We start from the raw sequence: 21,185 nt of genomic DNA, 5'->3' as shown, positions 1-21,185 counted from the left end.
CAGCCTCAAACCGCACCGTTGACACCCCTAATTTTGATAATCAATTGAGCAAAGAAAACTATGTGAGGATCGAGAAGAGGGATGGATAGTAGAGATGTGTAGGTTTTTTCTTTTAACTATATCTTATTGGTGTTTTCATTCTTGAAGTCAGCTCCACATGAAGAACATCCCAATTTGCATTGGATAATGTTAGTCAAGATGGGCATGAGCATGAGCATGAGTGCATGACAATCAATCAGTCCCAAGTTTGTATTTGAGTATTATCATGATGTAAGTGACTTATTCAATTATCCCTTACGCCATTGTTGGGAAGAACCATATATAAGTGACACTCTAAAAGACAAGAATACTTTTGACCAAAAAAATTCTATGCGATTGCTCTAGAGTCCAAATCCTCTCTACAAGATGTCCTCTCATCATCCCACACTCACAAGAGGCCTTGTTCATAGTACAACGGAGGGAGGTCCTATTTGAGTGTGGGAGGATAGGAGAACGCCCACCTAGGTGGAGAGGATCTCTACTTATGCTCGACTCTCTGTCATATTCCTCAACCGTCTACAACTGCTCATCTCCTTCCATCGCTGCATCTTCTACGTGTTTTCTATTCTTCGACCGATATTGTTTTTCATCTTCCTCTCATTTCTTCCCTTAGAATGTTGGAGTAATATTAAAACTGATACTGACACCATTAATAAAAGAAGGTCAGAGTAATACATTAGACAACTCAGAGAACAAGCCTCCTACCTCATGAATATCAAAGTTACTCAACCCCCACCAACAGGTTTTGTGAAAAGTCTAGCCACGTCACCACTATAACCCTAGGAATGACTGCTCCATTTGTGTATTCAATGTGAACTTTGATTGATTCATACACCTTCAACCCTTTTAAACTCTTAAAATCTCCTGTAAAGCTTTGGTTTGACCCAGCCCGATTCAAAGACCAATAAACTCTTGAACCTTGCAATTGTGTTTTCTTTTTTTGATTGGGAAGAGAAATCTCTGAATTAGCTTGTGTGGAATGTAGACCGAAGAGCCGGATCCAGTTGTTGAAAATGCGTATCTACCTACAGCAGATGACGGTTGCCATGATGTGTTCGTAGAAATGTCTGAAAGAGATGTCATTAAGAACCATTACGGAGACTTCCTAATTCAATTGTAAAGTAACCATCGGTCTCTGTCTACTTCAGTACTTCCCACGAGAGAGTACCAAAAATTCAGAAAACCCAATCGTCACCCGACCAATTTTCGCAAGTTAACTGTCCTATAAATTCACAGAATCACAAGAACGCAACACAGTGAAACAGAAAACAAGAACAAAGACAGCCTCAGCCTTTCCATCAATCCATCATGTTACACCTGGAGATTTTACTTTATCTTCTCCTCTTCATTCTTCCATTCTTTTTCTTTCTCAGATCTTGCTTCGCTTATGCAACCAAGCACAAGAAATCGTCTTCATCTGCTGCAGTAAAGCTACCCAGGACATACCCTTTACTAGGCTCCACTCTTACCATATCTGCCAACAGAGATCGATTCAATCAATTTGTCACAGAGCTTATTCAGAAAAGTGAAACTGGAACCATTATCCTTCAACGTTCTCTTGGCCATCGTCAGCTTATAACAGCCAATCCCCAAAACGTCCAACACATCCTCAAGTCCCATTTCTCCCTCTATCCGAAAGGCACTTTCTTTCAAGATTGCCTCTCTGATTTTCTGGGTTCTGGCATCTTCAACATTGATGGTGAAAGCTGGAAGTTTCAGAGACAAGTATCCAGTCATGCATTCAATACCAAAAACCTTCGGATGTTTGTTGAGACAGTGGTAGAAGATGAGCTTTCTGACCGTCTTCTTCCTCTCTTCCACACCACCAGCACTCAAAAATCCGTTCTAGACCTGCAAGACATCATTCAGAGATTTGCTTTTGACAATATTTGCAAGATTGCTTTTGGATTCGACCCTAAATATCTCTCTGTCTTGTCCCCACAACCAGAAACAGAATTTGCTGTGGCATTTGAAGAAGCAACATTGCTAAGTACCAAGCGATTTGCTTCATTTTTCCGAGGGTCATGGAAGTTGAATAGGGCATTTGATATTGGCTCAGAGAAGAAATTGCGAATGGCAGTTTCAAAAGTTCGTGAATTTGCAACCAATATTGTAAGAGAAAAGAAACGGGAGTTACAAGAGAAATTTTCACTAGAAACGGAGGATCTTCTTTCAAGAATCTTGAATTCTGGGCATCTAGAAGAAACTTTTGTTACTGACATGGTAATCAGCTTTATCTTAGCCGGTAGAGATACCACATCTGCTGCATTAACATGGTTTTTTTGGTTAATTTCTTGGAATCCTCGTATAGAAAACGAGATTTTGAAGGAGATAGTGAAGCAGAAACCAGAAGGGCTTGATCATTATGATGAAGCGAAGGACATGGTATACACCCATGCTGCTCTCTGTGAGACCATGAGGCTTTACCCACCAGTGCCTTCTGATGGTAAGCGAGCAGCTAGCGACGATGTATTGCCAGATGGGACGAAAGTGAACGAAGGAATGCAAGTGGCATATAGCCCCTATGCAATGGGAAGGATGGAGTCATTGTGGGGTAAAGATTGGGCTGAATTCCGCCCTGAGAGGTGGTTGGAGAAAGAGGAGATTACAGGGAAATGGAAGTTTGTTGGAAAGGATTCATACTTCTATCCAGTCTTCCAAGCAGGGCCTAGAATTTGCTTAGGGAAGGAAATGGCATTTTTGCAGATGAAGAGAGTGGTTGCCGGAATATTGAAACAATACCGGGTGGTGCCAGCAAAAGATAGTTTTGAGCCAATCTTCATTGCTTACTTGACTGCCAAAATGAAAGGAGGTTTCCCAGTTAAGATTGAGCAGAGGGATGTAATGTAGAGATCGCCAATATTTTAAATTATTTGTTCATTTCTCTTTGATTCTATAAGCAGTATTTATTATGATGTACTTTACCCAAAAAAATTCATTATGATGTATATAATGTTTGAGTTCTTATGTTATGAATGAAACTAGAATATTCTCTGTTGATTTGATTACATAAGCTGCTTTACTCAACCCAGAAACATGGATAACATAAACACAGAACACAAAATGATCTTCTAAGGGAAAACGACTTTTCTCCTTGACCATCGATTTTATTTCCTCACACCACCTGCTAGAGAGGACTTTTATGTGGGAGGGTAGAACATTCTTGTGAAACCGATCTAGAGCAAGTAACAATTGACCTCGAACTTCTTAGTCCATCAAGGGGGATTTTTTTTTTGGCCGTTTTTGAGATGGAATGCTATATTGAAGAACATATTTGAATAATTTGGATTAGTCACGGCATTTTTATTATGAAAAATATGTTCATATGTAGTGATTATTTTTTAGATCATATGAATGAAAATGACATTGAATTCTACTTGTGCATGGAGACATGATATCTTGCCCACAGGAAACATTGTTTATTCGTGTACGATTAGGATGAAATAGGAAGTTATTGTAATTTTTTAAGTAGTCCACTGTTACAAATGAAACTGCGAAGGAGAGTATAGCCGATTCAAGAATTGATCAGGGTAGTGAGAACCGTAGGTCAGCTCGCCGGGTCAAGAAACCGAGTTACCTTGCTGACTATTGCTGAATAGAAGAGGGAAGTCGATTATATGATTGGCTAATGATTATATAGAATATTCCATGATACTTTGTTTTAGGTTTTGATGTTTGGGTCCTGCCCCACTATATAAGGGAAGAGATGAACAGTGTAAGGCTTATGAATGAAATTAAATCTCAATTGGCCTCCTCTGGTTTCGCATTGCTTTCTTAAACCCTCTTGTCTCTTCCTTTCTTTTCCCAATCGTAACATTTGGTCCGACCTGCCGGATATGGCGGAAGGAACTCGCTTCAGGCAGATAGATGAAACCATCAAAAAGTTGAGCGCCGATTCTGCAGCTCAAGGAGCAACTTTAACTACACTCAGTGAAGCTGCTTCGGAGCAGGAAAGCCACACTTGAAGACCATCGAAATACACTACGAGAACTGGTCGTTCGTATCACAGCCATGGATGGTCGGATAGAGAATGCCCTGAGGATTGCACCACCATCGTCAGACAACCCTACCCCAATGTTGTGCCCTGCTCCAACCAACACAAATATCCCCGTAGCTGTTCCCTTAACCCCTGCTTCCCTTCCTACCTTGTCCCAAGGTCCCCTTCACCCCAACACTGGAGCCATACAAACTCGTGTTGCCAAGCTCGACTTTCCAGTCTTCAATGGCGAAAACCCATCGGGATGGATATTCCGGGCCGAACGATTCTTCGAATACCATGCCACTTCTGAAACTCGAAGCTTACTGTAGCCTCATTTCACATGGAAGGCGCTGCCCTCGGTTGGTACCAATGGATGCATCGTTCAGGGTTGTTCACCACTTGGACCGCCTTCACCCGAGCTTTGGAGTTTCGTTTTGGGCCATCCGAGTTCGATGATCCCAGAGCTGCTCTCGCCAAGTTAACACAAACTTCCTCAGTTGCAGAGTACCAAACACGGTTTGAAAATTTGGCTAACCGAATTTTTGATTTGCCCCAATCCTTTCTTATGAGTTGCTTTATATCAGGCCTGAAATCGGAAATACAACATGAAGTTCGAGCACTCCGACCTACCGACATGACTACCACAGTGGGATTAGCTCGTTTGCAAGAATCCAAACTACAGGAAACTCAGAGGTCTGCCTTGCGCATCATTCCCATATCCACCAAACCCCCAATGCTACCCACACCATCGTCCTCTGTGGAAATAAAAAAAAACAGCCCCTCATCGGTCACTGCCGATTAAGAGATTGACGCAAGCTGAGATGCAAGTGAGGAGAGAAAAGGGGCTCTGTTTCAACTGTGAAGAGTGATTCATTCCAGGTCATCGATGTAAAATCAAACAATTGCTGTTGTTAGAATATGATGATCCAGGGGACGACGACACTGGCGACACCTCAGAGACCATCTCCGGTAATCCTGAGCGCACCACTCCGGCTGAAACAGAAAACTTGACCGAAATTTCACTGCACTCGATGACCGGCCAAGCATCCCCAACCACGATTCGTTTTACAGGCAGTGTCAAAGGACAAGCAATTCAAGTCTTGATCGATGGGGGTAGTACACATAGTTTCTTGCAGAGTCGAACGGCACATCGATTAGGGATCCCTGTGGTAGTGGGTAACGGAAGTCGCTTGGTAAGTGAAGGATTGGTACGCGACCTCAGCGTGAATATCCAAGGGCATCAACTTAGCATGGACGCCCTAATTTTACCTCTGTTTGGTGCGGACCTGGTCCTAGGGGCGCAATGGCTGGCCCAGTTCGGAAACGTGATGTTTAATTACAGACACCTTAGTTTGGAATTCTATGATCAAGGTCAATTGATTTCTATAAAGGGAGACAAACCACGACCACCCGATCAGCTTCAATATCAAGGGATGAGGCATCTCTTGGGAACTCATGATTTCGTGGGCTTTTACATGCTATCTATGGAGCAAACGACCCAGGCCCAAGCAGCATGTGATAACCAGGAACTTAAGCTCCTGTTGGAGCAATATGAAGAGGTATTCAACGAGCCCAGTGGGCTGCCTCCAAACCGAGCCCATGATCATGAAATCCACCTTCAAACGGGTTCCCAACCGGTTAATGTGTGACCGTATCGCTACCCCTATTTTCAGAAGGACGAGATTGAACGGCAAGTGAGTGAGATGTTGCGAAGTGGCACCATACGGCATAGCACCAGCCCTTTTTCTTCTCCCGTGTTGTTAGTCAAGAAAAAGGACGGAACTTGGCGTTTTTGCGTCGATTATCGGGCCCTAAATGCTATCACCATTCGTGATCGTTTTCCCATTCCAACTATTGAAGAATTATTTGATGAATTACACGGGGCCCATTATTTCACCAAGCTAGATTTGCGAAGCGGGTACCATCAAATCCGGGTCAAGAAAGAAGACATCGCCAAAACAGCCTTTAGAACTCATGAAGGCCATTATGAGTTCTTAGTTATGCCTTTCGGCCTAACTAATGCCCCTTCAACCTTCCAAGCCCTCATGAATTCGGTCTTTAAACCCTATTTGCGGCAATTCATTTTGGTTTTTTTTGATGATGTGTTAATTTACAGCAAAACATGGCAGGCCCACTTAACACATCTGGAGGCAGCTCTTACCACGTTGAAGGCCCATGGACTATTTGTGAAGCACAGCAAATGTACTTTTGGAAGCCAGAAGGTGGCCTACTTGGGCCATGTTATAACAGCCCAAGGCTTGGAGGTGGATCCCGAGAAGATCAACTCTATCCTCACTTGGCCCATTCCACGGTCAACAAGAGAGGTGCGTGGCTTCTTAGGTATCACAGGATACTATCGCAGATTCATTAAGGGATATAGCCAGGTTGCATCTCCTTTAACAGATCTACTAAAAAAGGGGAGTTTCTCTTGGACGGAGGATGCCGACCTTGTCTTCAAGAAGTTGCAGGCGCTGCTCACCCAAGCCCCGGTTCTCGCCCTACCTGATTTCAGCGCTCCCTTCACAGTAGAGACAGATGCGTCGGGTGTCGGCATCGGAGCAGTTCTCTCACAAAACGGCCATCCAATCGCCTATTACAGTAAGAAATTATCGCCAAGAATGCAGGCCGCCTCCGTCTACGCACGCGAGATGTTCGCTATCACACAAGCTGTAGCGCGGTGGAGGCAATATTTGTTGGGATCTCGTTTTCGTATTTTGACGGATCACCGCAGCCTCCGCGAACTCACCGCCCAAGTCATTCAGACGCCCGAACAGCAAGAATGGTTGGGTAAGCTTCTTGGTTATGATTTTGAAATTGTTTACAAACCGGGTACTGTAAATCAAGCTGCAGATGCACTCTCAAGGAACTCCACAGCTCTCTCTCACTGCTCACTGCCAGCAGCATCTTTCCCACTCTATTGGATGAACTCAGGACTGCCACAACTGCATCGGAAGAATTGCAATCAATATGCCAAAAATTACAAGGCGCCCCTGAAGCACCGAACCGCTATACCTTGCATCAAGGTGTCCTTTACTATGATGGAAAAATTGTTATTCCTGCTGAATCTCCCTTACAACAACAATTGTTGCAAGAATTTCACAACTCTGTGCGTGGAGGCCATGCTGGATATTATAGAACTTACAAGCGCTTGGCTGCCAACGCTTATTGGAAAAATATGCTCGCTGATGTTAAGGCTTATGTGGCAAGATGCCCCACTTGCCAGGAGATGAAATCCTTACACACTTCTCCAGCCGGACTGTTACAACCCATACCAGTGCCTGATCGTGTGTGGGAAGATATATCCATGGATTTTATCGTCGGATTACCAGTTTCTAATGCCAAAACTGCTGTCATGGTGGTCGTCGACCGATTGAGCAAGTACGCCCATTTTTGTGCACTTCCTAGTCACTATTCCAGTTATAAGGTGGCTACTCTGTTCACTCAAGAAATCATACGCCTCCACGGACTTCCCAGAACCATTGTGAGTGATCGAGATCCTATATTCATCAGCAATTTCTGGAGAGATCTTTTTAAGTTGCAGGGCACAACATTGGCCATGAGTACAGCGTATCACCCACAGAGTGACGGGCAGACAGAAGTTCTTAATAGGGGATTAGAAATGTACTTTCGCTGCTTCGCTGCGGATGAACCTCAACGATGGGAAAAATATTTGTGTTGGGCTGAGTTCTGGTACAATACAGCATATCATTCCGCAATCGGCATCACTCCCTTTGAGGCCTTGTATGGACGTCCCCCTCCCACTCTTGCTCGTTACATTCCAGGCACAACTGCAATTGATGCGGTAGATCAAGAATTAAAGAGTCGGGATGACATCATTTCACATCTCAAGCGTCATCTCCACCAAGCTCAAGATCGGATGAAAACCCAAGCTGATAAACATAGGGTGGACAAGACATACCAAGTTGGAGATCGCGTTTATGTTTGCCTACAACCGTATCGACAACGGTCCGTAGCAATCCGAGGGCATCCTAAACTGGCTCGAAGGTATTTCGGCCCTTTTCAAGTAATTCGCAGAATTGGGGAAGTGGCATATGAATTACACCTTCCTGAATCATCACATATTCACCCTGTTTTCCACGTTTCCCTTCTCAAACCTTGTATTGGAGATCTCAATGCTGCAATGCCATTACCCGAAGAGCCCATTCCAGTTTTAAAACCAGTGGCTGTATTGCAACAACGTGAGCGACTAGTACGCAGCACCCGTATTCCTCAAGTTCTTATTCAATGGCAAGGGAAACCACCTGAGGACGCTACTTGGGTTGATCTAGCATCCCTGCGACGTGACTTCCCCGAGCTGAACCTTGAGGACAAGGTTCTCTTGAATGGATGCGGCAATGTTACAAATGAAACTGCGAAGGAGAGTCTAGCCGATTCAAGAATTGATCAGGGTAGTGAGAACCGTAGGTCAGCTCGCCGGGTCAAGAAACCGAGTTACCTTGCTGACTATTGCTGAATAGAAGAGGGAAGTCGATTATATGATTGGCTAATGATTATATAGAATATTCCATGATACTTTGTTTTAGGTTTTGATGTTTGGGTCCTGCCCCACTATATAAGGGAAGAGATGAACAGTGTAAGGCTTATGAATGAAATTAAATCTCAATTGGCCTCCTCTGTTTCTGCATTGCTTTCTTAAACCCTCTTGTCTCTTCCTTTCTTTTCCCAACCGTAACATCCACAGCTATTGAGAAATTGTCTACCCAGGAGGATTTAACAGCAAAGCAAAGGTGACAAAACTGACTTTGGAGAGAGGAAAAATGAAGACAATACACAAAGTCGAACCAGAATTGAAAGATATACAATGGAAAATCTCATTTCTACTATCTTTTATGTTTGGCTATGCGCCTTCAATGCATCATTTGATTGGTTCTCTTAGATGGAGAGGCAATACTGAAGCTGGTTCATGCTCGACTGATTGGACTAGCAAGGAAGTGGTGGAGAAATTCAATCAAAGTGAAGAACCTACCGGATGTGACAATTGAAAGAAATACTGATGGACAAATATTTATCCTCTATCTTCCAGATAAGACTGTTGAACTTCTAAAGATGCAAGAGCAGCAACAGGTAAACCTCCAATCAGTGAATGAAGACCTATGATTAAGGTTAAGATTGAAGAACTTCAAGTGATTCCTATTGTGATACTAGTCCTTGAAGTTCAAATATTGAGTATTGAATTGAAGAATTTAAGAATTTGGAAATTAAGACTAAAATCGGCAATTTGGTTGGAGCCATGATATGAAATCTCATGAAATTGTGACAAAATTTGGCGAGATTTTGCGTATCTCAAGTTCATCAAAACAAGATACAACTGCGAAATGAACTTGAATCAGTTGACTGAAATTTCACCATTTCATGAAATTTCAAGAATTCCAGTGGATTGAGCAAGGCCAACATAGCAGCCTCTATTAATCTAAGTTTTTAGGATTTTGTCTGGTTTTGTATTTGTTATGAGTTTTGACTTATGAGTTTGTTTGTTTTTGTAATTTATACTCTATAATTGAGATTTGACTAGTTATGGGGTGTTCTACTTATGTCTTATGTGTTTTCATGCCCATTCTAATGAAATTTCAATGTTTTCTTGATTATCAATTTATATTGCTTCTTATTTGGGTTAATTTATACTTCCAAACATATTTAGATTCGTGAAAATGCAACATTCAGTTTCATCCGCATACAACCGAGCAACTACGAATCAAGAAGGCCAATTTGTGTCAAAAAAAAAAAAACCGACATGTGTTTTTTGGCCTTAAAATAGGCTGTCCTCGAGACCAAGTCAAAATCAGCCTTAAAACCCGATGAAACCATCAATTGAACCCTGACACAATCTTGTATCAGGTTTTGCCGAAATTTTGATGTTTCAACCAAAAACAAAAGGAATTTTCCAACCATGGTTGGAGCATCAACTGAAGTGATCGAAAACCACCAAGAAGATGAGCTAAAAGAGACCCATGTTGCATCAAATTTGAAGAGGTCGAAAACACAATTGTAGAACACCCAATGGGTATAAATGATATTATGGAAGTTGAACTTTTTGTTATCATAGTGAATTACTTTGAAGGACTCCACAAATCCTATTACATTTTTTTTTGGTAATTAGTAGTTTATTCAGAAACCTGAAGAGTGGCCGAACAAAGTTCTAATAACCACTGACTGAAAATAGGTCATTCAACCCGGTTTGTAAGGTTAAATGCCTTCCTTGATAGGAGATCCGCAATTACATTGGATTTCCTAGTAATGTGCCTTGCACTGAACTGCAAAAATTTGAAAGCTATATACTGTATATCTTGGACAATATGGAAAATATATGGAAGGGGAGTAGACCCATTCACAATGAACTTGATTAGTTCCTTCCAATCCGAGTGAACTTCCACATATGCATGACAAATCCTATTACATTCAAATCCTCAAGTAGCTGAAAGAATATTTGCTCGAAAAAAAAATTGACATCCAATACATAAAGATCAGTCCTACACTTTAAAAAACTGAGTTCGAAATTTCCCCCCCCCTAAGGGGAGAGCTGATGTAAGACAAAAAATGGGGCAAAAAATTTGCAAAACACTGTTCAGTGTCAAATCCACCTATCTAAACTTTCTAGTTTGTTAACATTTCCTCCATGTGAACTGTTGTTACTGTTGCAAGGCCATTGAATTGGCGAAATTGCTTCAGTCTTGTGCATTTAGTTTGATTTATACTATTGATTATTGTTCCTTCTGTTTGTGAATCATGTAATTGTGCTAAGTCACAAAAAACTGCCTTTCACTTTGTCTGGAACTACTAAGTTCTTCCCCTCTTGAACTCGTACACAGTGATGTTTGGGGTGCAGCCTCTGTTACTTCTTTTGATGACTTTTACGTTTGTATATATACTTGTTTATATCCTCTCAAACATAAATCAGATGTTTATGCTATTTTTAGCATTGTTTGAAGTCCTTAATTCAGAATTTCTTTCAATTGTCTATTCATTCCTTACCAACTCATGGTGGTGGAGAATTTCAAAAACTCACTCCATTTCTTAGTTCTTATGGGATATTCCATCATTTTCCACTTTTTCTTGTCCAAAAGCACAAGAACAAAATGGTGCTGCGGAGCGTAAGCACCATCATGTACTTGAATTAAGCCTTGAAATATTGTTTCAAGCTGGGTTACCTGATATTTTCTGATCATTTTCTGAGAAGGTGTGAATCCTCTCCCGTTGGTTGTTCTGGGCCTGATCATGTTCCTACTGACAGTTTATTTGGGCTAGACTTCTATGGTCAAGATATGGATTTAGTTAAGGGCTCAGCAACGCACTCAGTAACTGATCCCTCTGTTGAGAGTTCTTTGAGCCCAAGGACCTCTCTTTGGAAAGAGCCCACTGATGATTGCTTAATGGGCTCTGGTCTACAAACAACTAAAAGTCCAGTTTTCACTATTTCTGAAATTTATGAGGGAGATTTGGAGTAGAAGTATAAAGGGAGCACAATCATGTATTCTTAAATCTCCCCTCACACCTTTTCATCATAATAGGAATAGTGCTTACAAGAGGCCTATTCAGAATTTCATCTCTGATTCATTTTATCAATAATCAAAGATAAGCTCCACCTTTATTGTGTAACACTGTAACAGATAAATATGAAGAAAAAAAACATAGACTTCAGCAAGTAAGCAAAGAGATCCAGATTCTCTATCCTGAGTTCGACTTCAGTGTTGAGCAATTAATGTGTAGTATTGTGCTGCGTTTCTCAAAAAATGTGAAAATATAATTTTGAAAAATAGACAGTCAAGATTAATAACTTATTGCATCTATTGCACATTAATTGTGCAACACCCAAGCAATTTCCCACTATCTTCCTTCATTGAAAAGTTCAAACTTGATAGAATTTTCTAAACCTTATCTTCTATCAAGAACAATTGGATCCCATAAGCTGAGAGACCCAGTGATTCGTATGGCGGCTGTGCTGACCTGATATGACGATTGCCATGACGTGTTTTTGTCTATGAAAGACTTCTAGAATGACGAATTGATGTTTTCGCTTTACAGACATTCCTTCTCTTCAAGTTTTCTAGATGAGTCCTTAGGATAAGACTTCTTGTGTTCATTTCAAAGTGTAAATATTTCACAATCCGTCCAACTGAAACCCTAAATTTGGAGTGAAAAGAAGCTTCTATTATACATTCACTTTATAATAAAAGCCCACGCTTTTCTAGAAGTACCATTAGTTTTTTTTTTTTTTTTTTTTTTTTTTTTTTTTTGGTAATTAGAAGTACCATTAGTTTAACACATTCTTACCTTGGGTTCATGCACAGGTCTTATAAATTTCAAGGATTACTTTGATATAAATTCCGACAATAGAACACAGGAGATCAGATTGAGAAGAAAACATAGAGCCTAGCCTTAGACATTGTTCTCTTATCAAAACCCATCATCATCATGTTACGCCTTGAGCTTGTGCCTTACCTTCTCGTTAGTCTTCCATTCTTCTTCTTGTTCAAATCTTGCTTTAGTTATGCTACCAATTATTACAAGGAATTATCTGTTGGATTTAGGTGTCTTGTATTCTGTGGGTCTATGTAATTTAGTTTTAGTTGTATTTATAATTGAAACAGGGTTTAGGTCAATTATTATTATTGGGATAAAACTGTATTACATTGAGATTAGGATTTTAAGTTTTCCTATAAATAATCTCTGTGGATAACTTATAGGCATCAATCTCTGTAGGAAATTGGGGAATCAATCATTGTAGGGGATTGGAAATCCTATCCTAGATAAGGATTGAGAGCAAACAAAGAATAACACTTTGTGGGTGTGAGAGTGGTGTGAAGTTTTTCTGAAAGAGGGGAACTCCTTTTCTCTATGGTGGACGTAGGCATGGTTTTGCCGAACCACGTTAAATCCCTCTTGTGTGCTTTGCTTGTGTTCTTCTCTGTTCGTGGTTGTGCATCAAGTATCCCTAACACTATCTTCTCCTACAATAAAGCCACCCAAATCATACCCTGTAATAGGCTCTCACCATATGTGCTAATAGAGGTCGTTTCCATCAATGGGTCACAGAGCTTCTTCAAAACAGTGAGACTGGGACCATTATCTTTCAACATTCTCTTGGCCATTGTGAACTCATAACTGCTAATCCCTGTAACGTCCAGCACATCTTTTAGTCTCAATTTTCTCTCCACCCAAAAGGCAGCTTCTCTCACGAGAGCCTAGCTATCTAGTTTTCTTGGTTTTGGCATCTTCAATATTGATGGTGAAAGCTAGAAGTTTCAGAGAAAAATCTCAAGTCACACATTCAACACGAAATCTCTTCGAAAATTCATCGAAACAGTGGTGGAAGATGAGCTCTCTGACTGTCTTTTTCCTCTCTTTTGCACTACCACCACTCAAAAATCCACTCTTGATCTACAAGACATCTTTCAACGATTTACCTTTGATAATATATCTATAAGATTGCAATTGGTTTTGATTCTAAATATCTTTCCCAATCATTCCCACAACCAGAAACAGAATTTGCAAGCATTTGAAGAAGCTACACTATTAAGCAGTAAGTGACTTGGTTCAATATCTTTCAAGGAGTATGGAAAGTGAAAAGGGCACTTAATATTGGTTCAGAGAAGAAACTACGAATAGCAGCTTTGAAAGTTCGTGAATTCGCAACCAACATTGTAAAAGAAAAGAAACGAGAGTTGGAAGATAAATCTTCAATGGAAACAGAAGATCTTCTTTCAAGAATCTTGAATGCCGGGCACTTAGATGAGAATTTTGTAACAGACATGCATGGTGATCAGTTTTATTTTAGCTGGTCGGGATACTACATCAGTGGCATTGACATGGTTTTTCTTGTTATTTTCCATGAATATATATATTCACATACTCTCTCATTGGACTATTGCATTTTATTCACCACACCAACAACCCAAAAGAAAATCATATACCTCTCAATTCTGATTTTGCCCTTCTTAATTTAAATATAGTTAAGGCTTGAGTGATTACTTATGGATCTTTGTATATATGACTAATCTAATACAATTTTGGTTTCCAATAAAAAATAATAAAAATACAAATATTTTAAATATACTTATATTACCAAAAAATATATATTTAACTGTACCTATATGGTGTGACTCATGTTTTTCGAGTCATCAATTGTTTACTCATCATATGGTGGATACGTGTTTCATATTTTATGAGTTTATTGGTTGATCTGATGCATGTTTGATAGTTTGGTCAAATACTTTTTCTTGATTTCAAATATTCATATACAAAAATTTTCTTTCATTATCTGTTTGTATTTCTTTAAATTTTATTGGAATTACTTTTACCTTAAAAAAATATAAAAAATAAAAACCCTCATTGTACCCAAATGTAAGTAACAAATACACTTCTATGTCATGTGGCAGATGCAATTAAATAGCAGATTTTCTTTTGTGTGAATTTTGTATAGTTCATGCACCCTTAAATTTGGCTTATCCAATCAACTTGCTTGGTTCATTTTTCAGTCCTTATTTTTTGATGAGTAAAGATAATGGAAACGAACGTTAAGTAATCTCATTATGAAGTAAGTACTTGCATCCAAATGACTGGTGTTCTTGACGTTTTACACTTCTTCAAGGACACTATCGATTCCTATGTGCATAGTCGTGTCTTATTTTTCAAGGACACTACAATTCTTATCTGCATAGTTGTCTCTTAGCATGAGTGCACATTGATTATGCTCACCTTACACTCTTCTACCACACATATAAGAGGGATATACGACCCTAACAAGTAAAACATCCCAACTCACTAGCATATGTTTCGACTAGTTGTATCAAAGAAGGAAAATCAATGTGGAAAACAAATCGAACCTTTCTTATTTTAGTTAACCATAAACTGTGTAGAGATTAGGGGTGTAAGTTTGGCCCTGGTAGCCCTGACCCGCCCTAAGCCCGCCCTGAGCCTGAATAGGGCTTGGGCAAAGATTTTGGCCCTAAGGTCGGGTTAGGACCAAAATATTCTGACCCTGAACTATGGCTAAGGGCGGGCCTGGGATTACTCTCTGGCTCGACCAGCCCATCTTGGCCCATCCCAGATTTTGACCTTGATTATGGGTCTGATTCTAGCCATGATTTTAGTCTGGACCCTCCACTCATATGGAGAGGAATTAATTCTAATCCACATTGGTGAATACTTAACATGTGTTAAATTTTAAAAACATGATCATGTTTTGTAGAAAATTAATAAAAATAAATTATATCCTCATTACCAATGTAGTTAGCATCCATTTGATTTTGGCCCTAATCCTAACCCTAATTTTGGCTCTCGTCTTAATGTTAATTTGACCCTGATCATTTACTAGATTTCTACTCTAATCTTTATATTAACATTGATATAATTATAAGTCTAGATTTTAACCTTTAGTCATTTTGATCATATTAGACTATGAGTTTACTTTAAGGTAATTTTTATTTTTCAAACTAAGTCATTTTTAGTTCCCAAAAAACATAGGCTTTTTTTTTTGGACTACGGCAAGATAATATATTATAAATAATAAAAACTAGTATATAGAGAATTAATATCTAACAAATCTACACCCCAACTTCTCATCATGAATATTGACATCTTCTTTTGCCTTCAATGTGATATTTCAGAAAAACTTATTAAGGATAGAAAGCTGTGTTTATAACTAAATTATCATTTTCTTTAATTACGAAAAAAGTACAAATACTAAATTATCGTTGATTTATTTGTTAACAAGGTTTTGAATATGAATTTTTTTTTTATTGAATAAAGATATCAATGGAAGAGGTTTTCAATTGCGATCACCAAAGTAATGGGAGAGGTTTTCAATTTCTATCACTAAAGCAATGAGAGACTTGCAGAGCTCACTCAATATAGAATTATAGAATGTGAATTTATTTATGTTTAAAGCAACACTATCAGCTTATTGACTATTTTATCATTTTGTAGGAGCTTGAATCATCTTATATTTTTATGAATTTTACTTTTAGTTTACTTGTGATATTTTTATGTTTTTTTTTTTTTTTTTTTTTTTAATTTTTTTTATTTTACATTTGATATTTTAGGTCAAAAAATATGACCAATTAAGGTTATGGACAAGGCCAATCAGGGCTAGGGCAAAGAGAGGGTCAATCAGAGTCAGGGCCAAGGATAACGCCAATCAGGGTCAGGGCCAAGTAGGGCCAACCCATTCTGACCCGGCCCAATTAGGGCCAATCAGGGCGGGAATGGGTTTGGCTTGGCCCTGTAGGGCTTAGGGCTAGGGACAATAATCCTTGGCCCTAAACTAGGGTCAAGGTGAGAATGGGTTCAAATTAGAACATTTAGGGCTGGGCTTGGGATTGCAAAAGCCCGGCCCTGTTGTAGCCCTAGTAGAGATATTGGACTTATTTATAATTTTGGGTCAGAAAGTGGAGCAATGACTCACTTGAAGAAAGAAAAAAAATAGAGAAAACCCAACATATTTGTCCTTACGTATATACCGATGTATACTGCTTAATGTTAATTGGGTAGACTAATGACTAAGGATGTAAACAGACCGAATTCAAATAGGATAGTGGTAATACCATAACCACATCCTATTATACTATCATATCGGTTTTCGGATGGATTCAGTAGGATTCAGATGATAATCGGATAGTTATTTTCTTAAGTAGATTCTTTTAAATGGGCATGAATATATATTGAATACAAGTTTTCGACTATCTGTTTACATCTTTACCATTTTATTTGTGAATGTTATGTTTGAAAAGAATTTAACAACTTTGGTAGCTATTTTAGTAGAAAATCTAGGAAAATATTCACATTCACAAGTAAAAAATTTATAAAATAAGAAAAATAAATCTAACTAAGTAACTTAATCGGATGAAAAATAATCGGTAAGAAAGGGGTATACCATATCCGCATCCTATTAGTAATCGGACGGATTCGAATACCCTAAACGGATGTGGATGTGAATTCAGAAGCGGATTTTAGTTATCCGTTTACACCCCTACTAATGGCATGCCTTCTTCATTCTGAAAATTACAAGGTAGATTAAGCACCACTACCCCATTAATATACCACATGAACAACCCACTAATGACAAGTACCTCACACATACCCCAATGCAATACTCTCTACCCCTCTTGACCCCAAAAAAATACTCTCTAACCCCATAAAAATAACGACTTCTTTTTTCGGTAAAAATAAAAATAACAAATTAATACATGTAATGGACCCCCTTAACAATGTAAGGCATGAATTAACACATAATATAACGAAACTGACTAAAATAACTATCCCTTACATGCATGAATATCACAAGAATTCGGATCAATTTTGGAGTTAATTTCCTGAAATTAATGTTACCTTTTATGTTACTCAATTTTCAGTTACTCCATTGTTGGGAAGAAATATATATGACACCCATGCCTTTAGGGAATGACAATTATAAGTGACACCCTTGTCTTTAGGGAATGACAATCAAGTGTTGATATAAAAAGGTTAAAATTTTAAAAAAGACAAGAATAATTTTGAACAAAAAATTCTATGTAGACTCAAGAGTCCAAATCCTCTCTATTGGGGCAGGTCGTCCTCCCATCATCTTACACTCACAAGAGGCCTGGCCATGCTACAACAGAGGGAGGCCCTATTTGAGTTTGGTAGGATGGGAGGACGCCCACCTAGGTGGAGAGGATCTCCACTTATGCTCGACTCTCTATCATATTCCTCTACCATCTACAACTGCTCACCTCCTTCCATTGTTGCATCTTCTACATGCTTTCTATTCTTCTACGGATATGTTTCTTCCCTTAGGATGTTGGAGTAATATTAAAAACTGATACTGACAACATTAATAGAAGGTCTGAGTAATAAATTAGATAATTCAGAGAATGACATTAATTTTTCCATTTTTCTACTTGGTGAACAAGCCTCCAACCTTATTACCAAAAAAAAAAAAACCCTCAATAGGTTTTGTGAAAAGAGTACCTACTCAATGGTAGAATGGTAAGATCCATATTTATCAATTGAGAGATCATGGATTTGACCTTGCGAAGGACAAAGTTCCCTCTAATGAACCTCAAAAAAAAAAAAAAAAAAAAAAAAAAATCTACCCATGTCACCACTATAACCCTAGCAATGACTGCTCCATTTGTGCATTCAATGTGAACTAAAAAAAAAAAAAAAAAAAAAAAAAAATCTACCCATGTCACCACTATAACCCTAGCAATGACTGCTCCATTTGTGCATTCAATGTGAACTTTGATTGATTCACACCTTCAAGTCTTTTAAACTCTTACATATCTCCTGTAAAGATTCGGTTTGACTCCAGCCGAATTCAAAGGCCAATAAACTTTTGAACCTTGCAGTTGTGTTTTCTTGTCTGAGAAGAGAATTCTCTGAGTTTAGCTTGCGTAGAATATAGATTTTTTTTTTGATCAAAGTAGAATCTAGATCGAAGACCCGGATCCAGTCGTTGAAAAAGTGAATCTACCTACAGTAGATGACGATTGCCATGATGTGTTCGTAGAAATGTCTGAAAGAGATGTGTTCCTAAGGCAACCATCGGTCTCTGTCTCTGTCTCTGTCTACTTCAATACTTCCTTCCCACGGGAGGGTACCAAAAATGTAGAAAACCCAATCGACACCCGACGAATTTTCGCAAGTTAAGTCTTATAAATTCACAAGAACGCAACACAGTGAAACAGAAAAAAAGAACAAAGACAGCCTCAGCCTTTCCATCAATCCATCATGTTACACCTGGAGCTTTTACCTTATCTTCTCCTCTTCATTCTTCCGTTCTTTTTCTTTCTCAGATCTTCCCTCGCTTATGCAACCAAGCACAAGAAATCTTCTTCATCTGCTGCAGTAAAGCTACCCAGGACATACCCTTTACTAGGCTCCACTCTTACCATATCTGCCAACAGAGATCGATTCAATCAATTTGTCACAGAGCTTATTCAGAAAAGTGAAACTGGAACCATTATCCTTCAACGTTCTCTTGGCCATCGACAGCTCATAACAGCCAATCCCCAAAACGTCCAACACATCCTCAAGTCCCATTTCTCCGTCTACCCGAAAGGCACTTACTCTCAAGATTGCCTCTCTGATTTTCTGGGTTCTGGCATCTTCAACATTGATGGTGAAAGCTGGAAGTTTCAGAGACAAGTATCCAGTCATGCCTTCAATACCAAAAACCTTCGGATGTTCGTTGAGACAGTGGTAGAAGATGAGCTTTCTGACCGTCTTCTTCCTCTCTTCCACACCACCAGCACTCAAAAATCCGTTCTAGACCTGCAAGACATCCTTCAGAGATTTGCTTTTGACAATATTTGCAAGATTGCTTTTGGATTCGACCCTAAATATCTCTCTGCCTTGTCCTCACAACCAGAAACAGAATTTGCAGAGGCATTTGAAGCAGCAACATTGCTAAGTAGCAAGCGGTTTGGTTCATTTGTCCGAGGGTCATGGAAGGTGAATAGGGCATTAGATATTGGCTCGGAGAAGATATTGCGAAAGGCAGTTTCAAAAGTTCGTGAATTTGCAACCAATATTGTAAGAGAAAAGAAAAGAGAGTTAGAAGAGAAATTTTCACTAGAAACAGAGGATCTTCTTTCACGAATTTTGAATTCTGGGCATTCAGAAGAAAATTTTGTTACTGACATGGTAATCAGCTTTATCTTAGCTGGTAGAGATACTACATCTGCTGCATTAACATGGTTTTTTTGGTTAATTTCTTGGAATCCTCGTATAGAAAATGAGATTTTGAAGGAGATCGTGAAGGAGAAACCAGAAGGGCTTGATCATTATGATGAGGCGAAGGACATGGTATACACCCATGCTGCTCTCTGCGAGACCATGAGGCTTTACCCACCAGTGCCTTCTGATGGTAAGCAAGCAGCGAGCGATGATGTATTGCCAGATGGGACTATAGTGAACAAAGGAATGCAAGTGGTATATAACCCCTATGCAATGGGAAGAATGGAGTCATTGTGGGGTAAAGATTGGGCTGAATTCCGCCCTGAGAGGTGGTTGGAGAAAGAGGAGATTACAGGGAAATGGAAGTTTGTTGCAAAGGATTCATACTTCTATCCAGTCTTCCAAGCAGGGCCTAGGATTTGCTTGGGAAAGGAAATGGCATTTTTGCAGATGAAGAGGGTGGTTGCTGGAATATTGAAACAATACCGGGTGGTGCCGGCAGAAGATAGTTTTGAGCCAATCTTCATTTCTTACTTGACTGCCAAAATGAAAGGAGGTTTCCCAGTTAAGATTGAGCAGAGAGATGTAATGTAGCAATTGCCGATTTTTTTAAATTACTTAGTTCATTTCTCTTTGATTCTGTAAGCAGTAATTATCATGATGTATGGTGTTTTAGTTCGTATGCTATTAATGAAATTAGGATATTATATGTTGATTTGATTACATAAGCTGCTTTCCTCAACCCAGAAACATGGATAACATAAACAGAACACAAAAAGATCATCAAGGGAAAACAGACTTTTCTCCTTGACCATCGATTTTATTTCCTCACACCACCTGCTAGAGATGACTTTTATGTGGGAGGGTAGAACATTCTTTTGAAACCGATCTGGAGCAAGTAAAAATTGACCAGGAACTTCTTAGTCCTTAAGGAACCGAACTAGAGCCAGTAACAATTGACTTGAAACTTCTTAGTCCTTCGACTTGGAACTTCTTAGTCCTTAAGGAACCTACTTGGAAAGTAAGGTTGAAGAGTCTGGCTGTCTCACGTTCCATGTGCACTATCTCATGAGAAGCTTGCTTCAATGCTTCCGTAGAAGGAAGTTCAACTTGTAAACTTGTTACTTCACAACTTCTGCATTCTAGTACTAGAAGAGATGATTGAAAAGGTTTAACAAAAGCTGAGAACTCTTGTTAGGGGAATACTAAAATGACACATTTTTCTTTCTTGTGAATTTTGTGTAGTTTTCAAAGCCCAAGAATGCTACATAGGGGAACCGAATCCTATTAGGCCTTCCATCAGTCTTCTGGACGAGTGAATGTAGGGGAAATACACCAGAAATGAAAGCTAATCTGTTGAAAGGTCAGGCAGGCATGTACCTAAATCCAGACATACACACAGCAAGCTGACCATGGGGTGTAGGTCCTACCTCTTAGGGTTGAGGGGGTTGGCCAAATCAAGATCCTCTACCCTACAGATAGAATATTGTGC

At 39.3% G+C, this 21,185-nt stretch overlaps 3 pseudogenes; all 3 read left to right on the top strand.

Annotated features, from left to right (window-relative positions):
- The first annotated feature begins 1,110 nt into the window (after positions 1-1,110).
- On the top strand, positions 1,111-2,964 carry LOC149001770 (cytochrome P450 94A1 pseudogene; annotated as a pseudogene).
- Positions 2,965-12,448: 9,484 nt separating this feature from the next.
- LOC149001769 (cytochrome P450 94A1 pseudogene) lies at positions 12,449-13,960 on the top strand (annotated as a pseudogene).
- Positions 13,961-18,613: 4,653 nt separating this feature from the next.
- On the top strand, positions 18,614-20,406 carry LOC149001768 (cytochrome P450 94A1 pseudogene; annotated as a pseudogene).
- Positions 20,407-21,185: the final 779 nt, after the last annotated feature.

This window comes from Hakea prostrata, chromosome 10 (genome assembly GCF_041222555.1).
Source record: "Hakea prostrata isolate BN-2017 chromosome 10, UWA_Hpros_2, whole genome shotgun sequence".
Lineage (NCBI taxonomy): Eukaryota > Viridiplantae > Streptophyta > Magnoliopsida > Proteales > Proteaceae > Hakea > Hakea prostrata.
Note: the sequence above shows the minus strand (reverse complement) of the source record. Positions and strands in the feature narration are given on the sequence as shown.